The sequence below is a fragment of the Brachycentrus maculatus genome, unplaced genomic scaffold (assembly GCF_059751285.1).
Source record: "Brachycentrus maculatus isolate JH-2025_06_01 unplaced genomic scaffold, ASM5975128v1 h1tg000299l, whole genome shotgun sequence".
Classification (NCBI taxonomy): domain Eukaryota; kingdom Metazoa; phylum Arthropoda; class Insecta; order Trichoptera; family Brachycentridae; genus Brachycentrus; species Brachycentrus maculatus.
In genome coordinates, this window is record NW_028281050.1 from 952,885 (window position 1) to 969,470 (window position 16,586).

At 32.3% G+C, this 16,586-nt stretch overlaps 1 protein-coding gene and 1 non-coding gene across 2 annotated transcripts in view; both read right to left on the reverse strand.

Moving 5' to 3' along the window:
• Positions 1-16,586, reverse strand: part of ckn (CRK like proto-oncogene, adaptor protein) — a 364,013-nt gene that overhangs the window by 177,930 nt on the left and 169,497 nt on the right. The gene's annotated exons all lie outside the window — the stretch shown is intronic.
• Positions 8,878-8,993, reverse strand: LOC148304892 (U5 spliceosomal RNA). The gene has a single exon (XR_015838287.1). It is a non-coding gene; the product is annotated as a U5 spliceosomal RNA (small nuclear RNA).

Sequence of the window (16,586 nt, forward strand, 5' to 3'; positions counted from 1 at the left end):
ACCCCTAGCTAAATGATGCAGAGAACATCACGTTAAATCTATATGGTGTTAACCAAAAATATATTTTATGTAAACCAGGGGATCAGCTCTTGCGCTCCAGTTCCTAGGATATGAGCGTGGGATAGTTAATTATATTTGATAGTACACAGATGACGTAAGTGAAGGAGCTCAGATAGAAGGTCATAACTGCTATATGGGAAAGGACATAGGTAAGTAATAGTCACTTGGGGAATTTATGCGAGTTCTTTAATAGAGCACATTCATATTGCACATGAAAATGATGTAGTTTTTTCATGAACGTAAAGTACCTACATGATTACGAAAGGGTACATACAGCATATGAGGCTAGAAGAGTTTTTTTTAATAAGATACAAATTATCATAAAATGGTTAAGATATCATAACTTTTAAAGATATAAATTTATTAATAAATAAAGCTAAAAAATACAAGATAGGATTTGGACAATGGAAATAATTGAAAAGAGGAAGTATGCGATTTTCCCGGTCGACCCTTGGTAAAAAAATGGTCACCGAAAAATGTTCCTTCCCACAGGTATCGGGAGCGCAGAGCACAGAGGAGGTGATTTATACCGAAATTTAAATGCCAATTTACAAGGCGCTTCGTCCTTATCGCAGGTTAGAATGTTAGAACACCCACCCCCGTAGATTTATGTCGGCCTGGTTGCCTAGACAACGCCGGCATAATGCGATTCATATCTTTCGCTTTAATGAATATTGATATCCATTTTTCCTCGACAAGATAATCGCGTCTAGGTACCCCCAGCAGATTATGCGCTCCTGACACGAGCTAATATAAAAATCTAATATATTAAGGGCGCTAGGGACATTTTTTATGCCATAAAATCTAAACAAGGTGATGAAAATAAAAGCCTTTTTATGTGTAATAAGTACATCGCGGTTTTTGTAATTTTTCATATAATATTATTTTTCAAACCCTTATCCGCGCCCCAACGGTGCATAGGGCACTGCATCATATAAACACAGTTCTATCTTGATCGTTAACACTTGAAAGAAAGGTGATCAGTCTTCCGTTTCAGCCACCAGTCCAGGGTAATATTGAATTAGTGATTTTTCAAAAATTATTATCCCTAAACTCCCTTATTCCTTTGCCCTCCTTATTATCATCTTTTGTAATTTATGTTTTTTTTAATGTTCCTACCCTCTAATTGCATACAGCTGTATATGGTATCAAACGTTTTGATCAATATCACTTGTCTGTTTTTGGTTGGTTGGAATATACTGCTTTTTAGCAATAAGCCCGCCAATGTACTAATTTATTTTCTGTACATGAAGTTTAAATAAATAAATAAATAAATATAGGTAAGGGTTTAATGAAAGTGTCAATGTAACAATAAATATTAATAACTCGGATATTATTAGTTATTAATTACCTGCTATAATATTTATGTTCCGAGTTAATTAAGGCGTCATCACTCAGAATATTTCGAATACCTCATTTAATCAGATAAGACATCTTTATTTATTACCCAGGGGTCAGTTTCGGTGCTAATCGGATGTACAAGATGCAGGGGAACTTAAAAGGAAAAGGGAAATTAGGTGCGGAGATGAAAATCTGGGAATATTCGGAAGTGGAGACAGATTTAACCCACTACGCAATAAAGCAGTAGATATGCCTGTAAAATTTTGATAATCAAAATTATTCGAGCGTTCAATCTGGTATTTTTCACTTATTGTTTTAGTGGAAAGATTTCAAAATACTGAAAGTCTAGCCAGTAAAACTTAAAATTAAGGCATGTACCTATATGTTTTTATTTTAAAAATAATACTTTGAGTATGTTTTTTTCAAAACAATATTGACATGTGGAACGAATGAGTGAGGAAATAACGGTAAAATATATTGATGGAGTTGGAAAAAGTAGCAGAAGAAGACCAAGAAAAACTTGGTAGGATCAGGTATGTCAAATACTTGAAAGCGGCCGGGTCAAGGGTCAAAATAATACATTTTTAATTTAAGTTTTACTTAGGAAATGCCAATATTTCATAAAATCTACTGAGAAACGTGTTTATATACATTCCGCATTAAAACACGTGTCACGGTAGATTTTTAGGAATAGTGGTATTTACTAAGTTAAAAACTTAAATTAAAATGGATAGATTTTACCACAAAGTGACTGCCGAATCAATTAAGTCAAAATAATTGGCGGGTATGTATGAGGAGAGCATGTATGTGGAAGATGCGAAGAATGTTTGCAAAGAGGGAGTGATGTAGCGTTCTATTCTCTCTGCCTACCCCTGCGGGAAAGCGGCCCGACGGTTAATTAGTTAGTTTAGTTAGAAGAAACAAGCAGATCAAAAATTAAGTGAACAAAAAATACACTTGAATTTCATTAAGGCTAAACGCTTTTTATAATTAAATGTTTGTATGCATTTTGGGTTACGTAGTTAGCTTGCTCTAATTCCTGTCTGCTCATTAGTTTTGTAATTACGTGCACATTACCTCGACAGGAGTTGGGGCCTTGTCATTCCAGTCTGGTGACCATTTTTCGACTTTCGGCAGCAGTCTCAGTAATGAGTCTCGACTCGCAACCAAACGCTCCAAGTATATATATGATACCTACCTACTTCATTATATGTGTATAACAGTATGTTATCCACCATTTGCAACAATGCACTCGACCCTTTCTCACTGCAAAATCGTATGTCGCTCACTCCTTTCAAGAACGTCATAAATAAAAAATCGTCAATTTTCAGTTGTGCATGTTTTCGGAATGCCCAGAAAATGTTCTATATCCCAGCAGAAGCAGCCTATTTTTAACTTAATATTTACCCGCTACAGGGCAGAAAGTGTTGTTTTTGCATTTTTAAGAAAAGGTATTTTTTAATTGTTTTATTTTTAAGTATACTAAATATTTTTCAAATGGAGAAAATTACTTCTGGTTTTACCTAAAAAGATCTGTTGCACAGAAAAAAGTTTAATGAGTGGCTTGATATTTATTTTTAATACATTTTATTTTATTCTTGAACTTTAAAAACGATCTCCTGAAAAATCGTTTTTTATTTATTTATGACATTGTTGAAAGGAGTGAGCGATGTGTCAATTAAAAAATGTAGTAATCGAAAAAGATATAGATCTACGTCTACGTACCATAAAAATCTATGAAATTCCACTAATAAAAGACTTTAACTTTTTCATTTTGTTAAATGAAATTAACCATGGCTAAAGTTTACGTGATACGTGTTTCGATGCATTTAGCATCATCATCAAACACCGTTAACAAACGTTATAGGATTTTGAGTGTGTCCAAATACTAGTTCACAAATCTGGATAATCTCCGATTATGAGTTTTTTTTAATTCTGACATCTCAACATAGATGTAGAAGAATATAAAGTCTGGGCATTTACAGGGCTCACGTCATAGACTTGGTTAAGTTGTCACTTTACACACGTGTAACATTAACCAATTCGACCCGTGATTGACAAACACACAAAAAAATTGGAACTCCTAGATATATTGATCGAACTCATAACGCAGTACATGTGAGTTCACAACAGCCATTTATGTTGGAAAGGGGGAAAGCTTTGATAAAACAGAGGACTCTTTCTATTTGTATGCAAGGTCCGAATTCGGGATTGAATTCACATACTTGAGACCCGCCTGAAAACATGATTTTATTTTTTTTTGTGTAGCTTTTAATTTAATAAGTATTTGATAACATTAAAAATTTAAAACATAAAAAAAAAACATTACGAGATTTGATAATTTCGCTGAACGCAGCGAAACACGTGTCACAATAGATTTTTAGAAAAAGTGGTATTAACCAAGTAAAATATATATTTAAAATAGATAAAATGCTGTAGTGATATTCCTTTTTCTAGAAACATCTTGTATCTTGATGTGGTTTTCCTAACTGTATAATAAAATTGACATTTTTTTATTTAAACAAAAATGACACGGGGAGATATGAAAACAATGAATGATTTTAAGTATTTTTAAGTAGTTTTAAGTATTAAAAAAATAAAATAAACGATTCGTAACCCATTACAACTGACGCCATTTTAGAATAATTAAAAATATGTATTTGGAACAAAACTAATATTGAATTAATTCTGGTAAAATGATTTATAATAAAATGTTTTTACATTCGAAAAATGGTTTGCGGAGTAATTTATATGCTATCGACAAATATAATGGGTGTCGTAAAACAAAAGAGCTGTAATAATATTCAGTATAATATATTATTTATATTGACGAAGAAAATTCTGAACGAAATTCTACATTGTAGATGTGTAACATAAAACTAAAAGAAAATATCGCCCCCGAGGTGAAAGAAAACACAAGAGTATTATCAACTCGGCTTTCTAATCAATTTATTAAAAGCACTATTTTGTATTTATGGGTAATATATCCAAAATTAAACAGGTTATTGGATTGAATTCTACTTTTATTTACATAGGTATATATGAAAATATGCGACGCGTTTCGTCTCATGGTGGGTATTTCAGTGCGTTTACATTACTTGTCTTAACATTCATAGAAATCCATATAACGCACTGAAATACCCACCGTTATAAATACCCCTAGAAGTAATAATATTTAATAATATCAATTATTGCTAGTTTATAATATTATATTCTCAATTTTTCTCTTATTATATTGTATGATTATGATTATATTATAAAATAATGTAAATTTAAGAATTTGTCTTCATTACCTAATAAATCAATTAGAAATAAGATCAATTATATTAAGTAAAATTTTAATAAAATTAGTAATACTTACGTATTGAAATATTTATTAATTATTTTTATGTAAAACAAATTTAAATAGTTGGAAATAGGAGCAGGGAAATACAGAAAAACTTGGCAACATACTATAATAATAAAAATTAAAGTAATAAATTAATAAGCATTTTCAAAAAAAAAACTACTAAAACTATCGTTACGACTTTTGACACCACCAGATTTTAGGTTCTGATTGATTTGATCGTGCCAAGTCTTTTTAGGTTGTCCTCGTTATGTTTTCCCGCTCACATTCGCAGTGTATATTTTCTTAGTTATTCTCTCGTTATCTATTCGCCCACTACATACCAACTAAAAAAAGTTTAGAAAAATAAAACATTAATAACATTAATAATAATCTTATCAGTCGACTAGTATTTTTAATACAAGAAAGTACTCTCGATCGTGGAACGTTGCCAAGATTATACAAATGACTTGGTGGCACAGTGATTCAAATGGGCTATTTGAGTGATATATTAGATATTGTATTATTCCCTCACTCAACATACAAACATTCACGCATAATACACTCATTTCGTACAAAGAATAACTCTCTGGGGGGTTAGCATGCTTTCACGAACAAGTCAAATCGCCATTCGTTCGTTTTAATAAAACGTAGAATAAGAATTTTAAAAAATCTCAATGAAAAGCTGTGTGTACGTCAGATCCTTTCTAATTGTATGTATTGTGTAAAAAAATGAGTGCTATAAGTCAGTGTTCCGCAAACTTTTTCTATTCAAGGTACACCTACCAAATTAAGAAATTTCAGAGGTGCATGTTTACCATATTATGGTAATATATTCAACATATTATGTTTAACGCGAAATGTGAGCCTACTTAACTGAGCACAGGCAATCAAAACTTGGAGCAATAGTGTTATCTTCACAAAACTAGACTTTTTTCCGCGGCACACCAACTAATCACCATGGTACACCAGTGTGCCGGGGCACACACTTTTCGGAACAATGCAATAAGTGATGCCCCATTCTTTTTGCATAAAATATCATTCCATATGTTCATCTCGTATTATAAATAAACGAAACATTTAAGTAATTTTGGTAACAACTTGTTATTAAAAAAAATAGCGCTATTTGTGTGAATACTACCTCAAGGACGCTATTCTGTGATATTAAATATGTATGATGCATTGTTTATTCCCGAACAAACACAGTAGAAAACATTAAGTCGAAGGCTTTTCCTTTAAGTATAGATTGCCTGGACAAATTTGTCGCGTCTGACACGCTCGAGTTCTTTAGGGTCGCAAATCCATCGAATGTACATTTGAAAAATATAATGTCTATCATTATAAGCGCCCTTGAGGTATTATTTTACGAAAATGGTGCTGTATAAGTCATCCAAATTTATTATTTTATTATTATTATTATTTTCGTATCATAATTCACGTCTTTGTAAGCGCTCTTGAGGTAGTATTCTACGAAAATGAGTTACACACCACTATCTGAGGTCAAAGTAATATAAAAAAAATAGTTAAAAAAACTGAGTATCTTTTTTATAAAACGGGTAAACAAAAAGCCGGCAATTAGACAAGACGGACAATTATGCATAATCTTTAAATATAAATCCATACCCTAAAAGCTCACTAAGGGTGTTTTAATAAAAAAATATAAATACAATGTTGGGTTTAACGCATTATCATAGCATTTGTTAACTGCATTAAAATAACAATGTTATCAATTTAATTTATTTATGGTACTAAAAGTTACAATTTAATTGTTACAGACAGATGTAATTGTTATAGTTAGTATAACGTTATAGATAGGTGTTTTCATTGTTAATTTTATCAATTTTAGATATTTTTTCTTGTTGTTGTTATTATAGCCGACTCTCAGACAAACGTAAGTGTTCTAGGTGCAATATAACAGGGTGGGATTGGTGCTAAATAACCAGGGGTGCAAAATAACAGGGTGGGTTTGGCGCTATCGACGGGGATGCATTAATCAGGCTAAAATAAAATCAATGAAAGTGAATACAGTCGGGGATTGCGTGCGGAGGTAGGTGTACTGTATTCTGTCGACTGTAATAAATTGAGTTTGGCTGATTTCTGACGAAAAGAAGTTTGGAAATTTGGGTCAAATAGGGGAAGACGAGGGTTAATAAATGGGACGAACAAGCCAACATATGTATAACATTTTGTGTTGTATATCTTGTAGGATTATGCAGTCAGAATGAGTTATCTATCTATTTCTTCTTCAAACCCTTATTCGCACCCCAATGGTGCGTAGGGCACTGCATCATATAAATGCAGTGTTATCTTGATCGTGACCACATGAGGAAAGGTGATCAGCTCTCCAGGGTAATATTGAATAAATATGGGAGTGAAAAAATGAAATAAAATTAGATATAATATTAAGAGTGAAATGAGTTATCTATACGATACGATATATGTACATATGTACGTGTGGTATTTCTTTTATTGTTTATGTAATGTAATACGGAAATAATGCATGGCTGATAAAAGCATTACCGATAAGGTACAAGTAATGAATGAAGTATTAGATGCTTTGGCTATGTGGAACAAATTAACGATGAATGAACGTAGAACCAGATTTACGTTGCGGATAACGTAAGAGATAGAAGCCACGGGAGGCCAAAGAATGCATGGCATGATAAAGTAGTCCGAATTTTTCAATTGGATAAGCCAGAAGTCGGAACAATAACCTTGTATATATGATAGAAGCAAATCAAGTTTCCAAAGATATAAGAGTTATAGCGAGAAACGTGGTGGATAGTGAGTTATTATTGTATTACATACAGAAACTGCTTCACAAAAAAATAATACACAGGAGGCTACACGAATAATTAATGGCAGTTTACCAATTATTGACAGCGTTTGTTTACTTGATTAAAATCTTACAGCATCATCGTTCAAAACAGTGACATAATTGAAATTCTGGATTTAAAAAAATATATTACGCAGGTTATACAGCCATTCGCTACGCTTTTGCCATCCATCATTCAAAAACAAACACTCAAATTGGATTTTTATATATATATTTAAAAAAAACCCACACACACAAAAACACGACTAATATTTTGAGAAATACATAGGTCGTGAAGTGACACCAACAATTTTATTGAAACTCGAGCAGTTATTGGCTGCACTTAATTTTAAAGCAAAATTTCCCTTAAAATTTAATATTTAAGACAAGGAAATTTGAGTCAAGGTTCAATGTGAATATAGAACACTGAAATTATGTTTTTTGTGATGTCTTTAATATGTTGTTCCTACAAATTTGTACGAGTATTTTCATACAATATACACAAACATATAATTGGGGATCATAGTATTTTTTCTGTAAAGAATTATGAACGACCTTAAAATAACTGAAATTACAATAAAAAGAGAAAAAATCGTTAAAGAACATACTCGTATGTTATACACCTTCGGTTTTCAATCCGTATTTTGATTTGACTATCAATAATTGGGTATGTTGATTAAAGAGTTACTTATACTTACTACTGAGTTGTTAATAAGAATTTGACATTAAGGAGATGCTGTTACTCACCTGAAACAAGGAAAAACAAATTAATTAGTAAATAAACAATGAACAAATATCCCAAAAACAAATATTACACAATTATATTAATTATTATAGTATATATTTGCTCATTAGAGATGCATGCGATGATAGATAGTTCCACAATGCGACATTGTTTTGTCCCCAGCATTTTGCGTGTGTCCAAATCCTTCTTCGCGAATCTGGGTTTCTCCACTTAAAATTTATTTTAACTCCGAATACTTCGTAGTTGGCTTGGCCATGTACTCCGCATGCCTTCCGAGAGCCTTAATCAAGCTTGACTCATTTACAAGGCATCAGGTTCGCGCCGCCCAGGACGACCACTGCTGACAATTCGTCGGCAGTTCTCGTCAGAACTTCGGAATGCGAATCTGACTTGGGAGGAGCTGGCAGCCGACAAAAAATCCTAGAGACAGTTAATGGACTCCATGCGCTCCACTAAGGGAACGGATATGGTTGAATTAAATACTACGTAATTGTTCTCATATTTACGGAGTTTTCGTTTATTTTTTTCCAAATGTTACGATTGAAAAGTAATGAAAGTGGACAAACCTACTGAAAACTATATCCCTTAAGCTCCCGCCAGAGGGCAGGGAACAATAATTATTATTAGACTCATATGAGTGTCCCCTTCCACTGAAATCTTTAGTAAAAGGCAAAAGATTTATTCGTATTGAAGGGAAACCAGAGTACAGGTAGTCTGTTGGTTCAATCCTATATAAAGCTTTCGTATCGCTTCTCTATATAAGAACGATAATGTAGTTGTGCTATCTTACGGCGACATGGAAAACCACTTGGAACTATTGGTATTATTTTTACAAGTCGATCGTGTTGTTATTTAGATTGCCAAAAGCTAAAAGTTTTATTTTAAACGAATTAAAAAAAAAACGATGACGGTAATGTCTATGAGGAAATAATATAATAAAAATGTATGATAATTATATTGTGTATGAATAAAGTAAAACCTACACACGAATCTATAATTGGTTCAATATTAACACATCATATGTATACTTTGTAGTTTCTACTTTTGTACTATAGACGATAATTCTCAAGCTATTTTATTCAATGAACTTCATAGCAATTTATTCAATTTTTTCCCTTAAATACATGTATATGAAAACACAAAAAAAATATTATTTAAGTCAAAATAAATAAATCTTGAGTGTAAGTCCCTCTCCAAGCACAAGAACTGAGATTTTTTTTACAACATTTTGAGTGTGTCCAAATACTTGTTCACAATTCTGGATCATCTCCAATTGGTGTAGTTGTCAATCATGGGTAGAATTGGTTAATGTTACACATGTGTAAAGTGATCACTTAACCAAGTCAATGACGGTCGTATGCCCTTTCACATTTCCATATTCTTCTTCAACTATGCTGAGATGTCAAAAAATAATGTAAGAAATAACTTCTTATTGGAGATAATCCAGATTTGTGAAAAAATATTTGGACACACTCAAAAAGTTGTAAAAAAATAAATAAATATTAGTTTAAGTACTTCTTCAACCACAAGAACTAAGTCTCTTTTTTGGAGAAGCACAGCGTTATCAGTTTAAGATTTTTACAAGTAGACATGTATGGCTAATGAATTAAATTGTAATATGTTTTGTAACTATTTTCAACAAATAAAAAAAGCTAAAAAATGTTGTTAAATGCACGAAAAAGTGAAATATCAGGTAAGGGTAGGAAATTGTAGAAGCGTTAGTGGTAGGCCGGAGGGTGGTTTGGGGGGCTGACAGTAACACGCGCTGCAGTGATTAATTATTACAAATCGCTTTCGTGTTCCTGACTAATACATACAAATGAACCAAGACATACTACTCATATTATTTAATACCCTCGACCAACAAACACGTTCTACTCGATAGAGTAGAAAAATACAATGCACTGGTTTTAATTTAAGCCGAAATTTTCTATGACTTGGTATTTTAACATTTTTCTATTGTTTTTGTCTATATTAGCAGGGGCATATCGTATATTTAAAAGTAACATAAAAAGCTTAATAACTTACATTATATTACTTGAAATACATATTTTTACTTAAATATTTTTACACACTACAATTGCTTGAAAATATTTTTACCGATTGCTTGAGGCAGGCGCAATATTCTACGGTCGCCCAAAATTCTATACTTCATGATTTTCTTAATGCTTGCAGAGCGATGACTGTTATATGCGCCCATAGGTAAATGGGAGCTACTTATTTTTTGTAAGAATTTATTTTACTTTGTACATATTGATTAGTGCCAGAATTTTTCTGCTCTAGATATCCGCCTACGTAGTGTAATGGTCAGCACGCTCAGCTGCCGTTCTGGAGGTCCCGGGTTCGATTCCCAGGGGGGAAGTCAAATAAATACAAGTGATTTTTTCACTTTAGACTGGTATCTGAAGCGGAGGGCTGATCACCTTTCCTTCATGTGTTAACGATCAATATAACACTGCCTTTAAATCATACAGTGCCCTATGCACCATTGGGTGCGGATAAGGGTTAAAAAAAAACAAATTCAAGAAATATCTGGTGTTAACATGAAAAAGGTCGATGCTAGCGCTTAGAAACAGTGATAAACATATTAACAAAACGACATGCATCAGAAGATATTTTTAAATAAGTTTTGAGATAAAAATGTATATGAGTGGATGAATGATGCAATACTTACAATGAATAACATTTCATTGAGTAATTTTTTAATTATGTTTTTAAAATATGCAATAAAAGTAAAGGGCTATTTTTATTTGAAAATATTACAATGTAAGATTTATTGTTATAATTTAGAATAATTTTATAAAATACCTACTTTTTAAGTCAGAAAGGGTAGTGACGTGTTAAAAACCAAAATTTCGCATACTATTTTAATCCGGGGAGTTAGAAGTCTATAAAAATGTATAGTTGATGAGAGAAAGTAGTATTCAGTTCCCTTTAAAGTAATAATGAAGCCAATTCGCAGAAAGGGGCGAAATAAAAACGTATCAATTATGGAGGCTGCAAAAAGGACCGCAAGAATAATACCCTAATTTAGAGAAATTCTCATAAATTCCCTTCTAAAGGGACATTATGGCACTTATTTCCTTCGGATCATGACCAATATATTCAGCTCTTAACACTGGCGCGTAATGAAAAACAGGACTCCCTCTTTCGGGTGAATTTTTTATTCACGATATATATCCGGTATTTCATTACCTGTCTCTTGGGCCGAGTTACTCAATGCGAGTTGAATTATTTGAAAGATTTTTTTTTAAGGAATACCCGGCGATACTACTAAATAGTCTAAAGTTCAACGGATGAGCAAAATTTAAAACAAAACGAGGAGGCATGATCAAGTATTTCAAAATGGTCTGGACAGGAGTCGGAGTAATCGACGGGTATGTATCAGGACAAGTATGAATGTGGAAGAGGCTAAGATTGATTGCAAAGACAGAGTAGTGGGTTGCTCTATTCTCTCTGGCTACCCACCCCTGCGGTGAAGCGTGCGATGGTTAGTTAGTTTTAAATAAATGGTTTCTTTTATTTAAAAGAAAAAATACAAGGAGGGAATCTTATCTGTACAAAAATTATATAAATGTATAATCATATTAAAACATTATTATCGTCAAGACCCTGTTTTACCTAAATGCAAGAGAAAATAGTTAATAACTATAAATATGTAACAGCGATTGATCACTACAGGTAAGGCCCAAAATATTAAACGGATGCTCTATCAGAACTGGTCGGAATAAAATTACACTAAAAGAAATTTACAATGATTAAAGAAAACACTTCGTTTTTTACCACTTGAGTTTTATTATAGACTACATGTTTCAGAAGTAGTCAAACATAACATGTAAAACATGTAGTCTTTTGATAACATGTAATTATAATAAAACTCAAGTGGTAAAAAACGAAGTGTTTTCTTTAATCATTGTAACATGTCTTACCACAAAGTTAATGCCGAAACAATAAATAAAATAAAAGAAATTTAATGTACCACTTGTTAAAGTATTTTATTTAGTTTCAAGGGGCTTGCAACACATCCCCAATGGCTTGATGATAATCTTACGTAAGCTTGTATGTATAAGGGTATTCAACCGCGAGTGTTATATTTGGTATAACACTCGCGGTTGAATATATAGCGTGGTACACTGGCAAAAACGTTAACCAAAAATATGAAATTTTGACTTAATGATGCATAGTATTAAGTTTTCAACGTTCTACACGCTGGCAAAAAACACTAAGTAGTTTGAAATGTCATATTTATGTGGCTTTAAAAGTAAATTCAACTTTATGTTTAACAGCAAGTATTTTATTTTATTTATATTTTTATAGTTCGCCTCCGTAGTGTAATGGTCAGCACGCCCAGCTACCGTAATGGAGGTCCCGGGTTCGGTTCCTAGGCGGGTCAAATAAATTAAAGTGATTTTTTCACTCTTATATTTATTCAATACTACCTTGGACTGGTACCGGAAGCGGAGGGCTGATTCACCTTTCATTCATGTGTTAACAATCAAGATAACACAGCGTTTATATGATGCAGTGCCCTATGCACCATTGGGGTGCGGGTAAGGGTTGAATGAATGAAATTTTATTCAGGCACAGCTTTAAAGAACATGGATTTAAGAGAAAAACACGATATATAAAATAAAAAATAAAATAAAAAACTCGCTTTGATAAACCGGGTCATCATACTTGACACAAGTAGCCGAGTAAGGGAAGTGCGGATGGGTGCATCTAATTAACCCCCTGTTAAATACCAATAAATATGCGAGCAGGAGACAGGGCGGGAGGGGAGGGGGTAGTGCGGCAGGAGATTGTGATAGGGGCGGATAATTGAACTCAAAACCAACCCTCCAATGAGAATTGCAATGTTGCAATATTAATTTGCTTTGTTCATTTGGGGGTGAAATCAAACCAGTTTCAAAGTAACGCAAATTTCTACTCTTTGGCCTTTTTAGCTTTAGCTTTTTTATTTTATTTTAGCGCCTTATTAAAGGTACCGCATTGGATAAACGTAGTGGTGATTATACTTATCCACGTTAATTCAACTTAATTCACTATGTGAATCAATGTAAAATGATTTTTACTGTCATCTCAACAGATAATAAGAAAATGTTGAGATGGGATACTGAATTAGGACATTGAAAAAAATAAAAACTGCCAGTGATTGGTTTAAGCGATCAGTTTTTACACATTGAAATTCACCAATCTACCCGTGAAAAGAATAACCGTGTTCCCCGAATATCGAAAGATAATAAAATATTTCATATTTTACATACATATCATAAAAATAATACAAAATCTCAAAAACCAAATACTGAAAGTAAATCTTTCCAGAATATCCATCTATAGCAGATGCCATATATATATATTTATATATATATATATATATATATATATATATATATATATATATATATATATATATATATATATATATATATATATATGTATATATATATATATATATATATATATATATATATATATATATATATATATATATATATATATATATATATATATATATATATTTATATATATGTAAAACCCTTATCCGCACCCCAATGGTGCGGATATATAATATTGCGCCTGCCTCAAGCAATCGGAGTAACACAAAATGCGCCTGAGTACAGGCAATCGATGATACATTTAAGGATTAATTTTTATCAGTTCACGGTTAGTGCCAGAATTCTCAAAACCTGTAAAAATTGTGTGACCTTGCGACGAAAGTACAAAGAAAAAGGATTCTTTTAAATTTGCTTATTTTCTCAGTATATGTCAGCGTTCAGGATTCATGTACTGCACACAATCCAATTTACGATATTTTGTGTGACCAATATTGTTTGTTGTTATTCATTGATTTGGCGTTTAATTTGTAGAACTCCATTTTAATTTATGTATTAATTTTAAATCAAACACAGATTTTTTTGAGTCTACTAAGTTGTATTTTATTAACAAAAACACATAAAAAATTATATTGTGACAATTGTTTCAACTTGTTAGGGCATTATCAATTGTTACAATATAATTTTTTATGTGTTTTTGTTTATAAAATACAACTTAGTAGACTAAAAAAATCTGTATTTGATTTAAAATTAATACATAAATTGTTTGTTGTTAATATATCAACATGGAAAATATAATATGGGAATATAAAAGTCTGGTCATTTACAGGAGACACTAAGTGTCATTGGCTGGAGCATTTGACTTTTGTCGCTTGGAGCAAACGAAGCATACAAAACTTCCAATGAAATTTCATAAAGCATCATAAGCCCTGAAAATGCTCAGACTTCCATAATCCCAACAAAAGAACTTCTTCATCTTTGTTAAGATATTTGTAGAAATCTTGACGACGCAATACGTTTGATTAACAGTTTTTGACGACAATGAGTAGAAGTTTGGAAATTTTTGTTATTTACGCACTTTCTCGTTGCTTTCGTTAATTCATGAAATATCAGTTGGCCTTTGTAACAAAGATTTCGTAATTTTCAATTGCTGCCAATATTAGATGAAAAATACCGTTTTATTACCTGACATTACAAAAACACAAAATTGATAGAAGACGTGTGATAATATAACAGGGACACGTTCTGCGACTATTTTGGTTCTGCGAATATGTTCAAAATCAATCGTTTATTACTTTTGTAAAATAAAGCCATACTGTTCAAAAGTTGAATGATATTCATAGGGCAGCATAAAATAAACGCAGTGTTATATTGATTGTTAGCACATGAAAGAAAGGTGATTAGCCCTCCGCTTCAGGTACCAGTTCAGGGCAATATTGAATAAATATAAGAGTAAAAAAATCACTTATATTTATTTGACCCGCATTGAGAATCGACTCGGGACCTCAACAACGGTAGCCAAGTCTGCTGAACATTACACTATGGAGTCGGATCAAAATATTATAATATAATGCTGATAAATTATTCAAAAATAAATTCATTTAAAAAACGACGGATATACATACATTGAAACAACATTCTTTGGGTTTTAACTATTAAAATAACTCAGGAATTTATATGATTGGAAAATATTATATATGAGTATTAAGTATAAAAAATATACTAAGGAAAAAATAGAAATGGCGCAAAAAACATAGAAAGTGAAACGAATTGAAAAATACGACATAGTTTTCAACACCTTAATAAAAAAATATATCAAGGGAAGAAATCAATTTGGGAATTAACATCGCACCGTTCCATTTTTTTGCTTCACTCTTCCATGTCAGTAACATTTAACCGAAAGTTTAAACTATATAAATGGGGTAACCAATCCAATAGTTAGCGGTTAAACCTGGGTCCGTTGGATTCCGTATTCCAAATGTAGGAAAGAGCTATGTGAACACTTCTTTTTAAGACGTTTCCACTGCACATTTCCTGCTGTAATCACGTCTGCAAAATGGTTGCCGGCCCCGCTAATAAAATCCAACTGCCTAATAGACTTGTCTACGGCGAAGAATAATCGAGGCTGTTCCAACAACCATAAAACATAACTTAAAAAATGGTTTTAAATATACATAGAGTAAACATTACTTAAAAAAATGGTTTCAAATTAACGTAGAGAAAACAGAGTTAGAGTTATTAGTATCCTCCTCGTATTGGTCCTACAGATATTATGTAAATATTATCCGATAAAACACAACTTAAAATTTCAAGTACATACCTTAGTTTTATATGTATCATGAAAATACGGTCTGTATTAGCAACGAAAATTTAGCGAATCTTTCTGCTGTTTGGGCCACTCTGTTCCGTTTCCGTTTTAGGTTTTGCGTTATTTTTTGGGAGATATTTTTAGACTAAATTGTTCGTATACTTTATTGGAGAATAACACTTAAACATAATCTGGAATCATGAACATTATCGATGTCAATGAGTATCGTATCTAAGTATTATATCACATATTATTAATAATAACTTAGGCATTTCTGAATCTGGTGTCTACGTATTTCCAGGAAGTTAACGTTACAGAAAAAACAGAAAAAAGCTATTGTTGTTTTAGCATATGGAAGACAAATTAAGGTTACAGAGGTGATACCAATGCCAATTCCAATATAACTATGCGAATGGTTTTTATGATTCAAACTTTGGAGTAGACTTCTTCTAACCCTTATCCGCACCCAATGGTGCATAGGGCACTGCATAATATTGACGAAGTGTTATCTTGATCGTTACTTACTCAAGGGCAAGGTGATCATTCCTGCACTTCAGGGATCAACCAGGGTAATGTTAAGTAAATATTAAAGAACAAATATTAGAGACATAAATATTATCCCACCCGAATCGAACCCGGGACCTCAACCCTCAAACCTC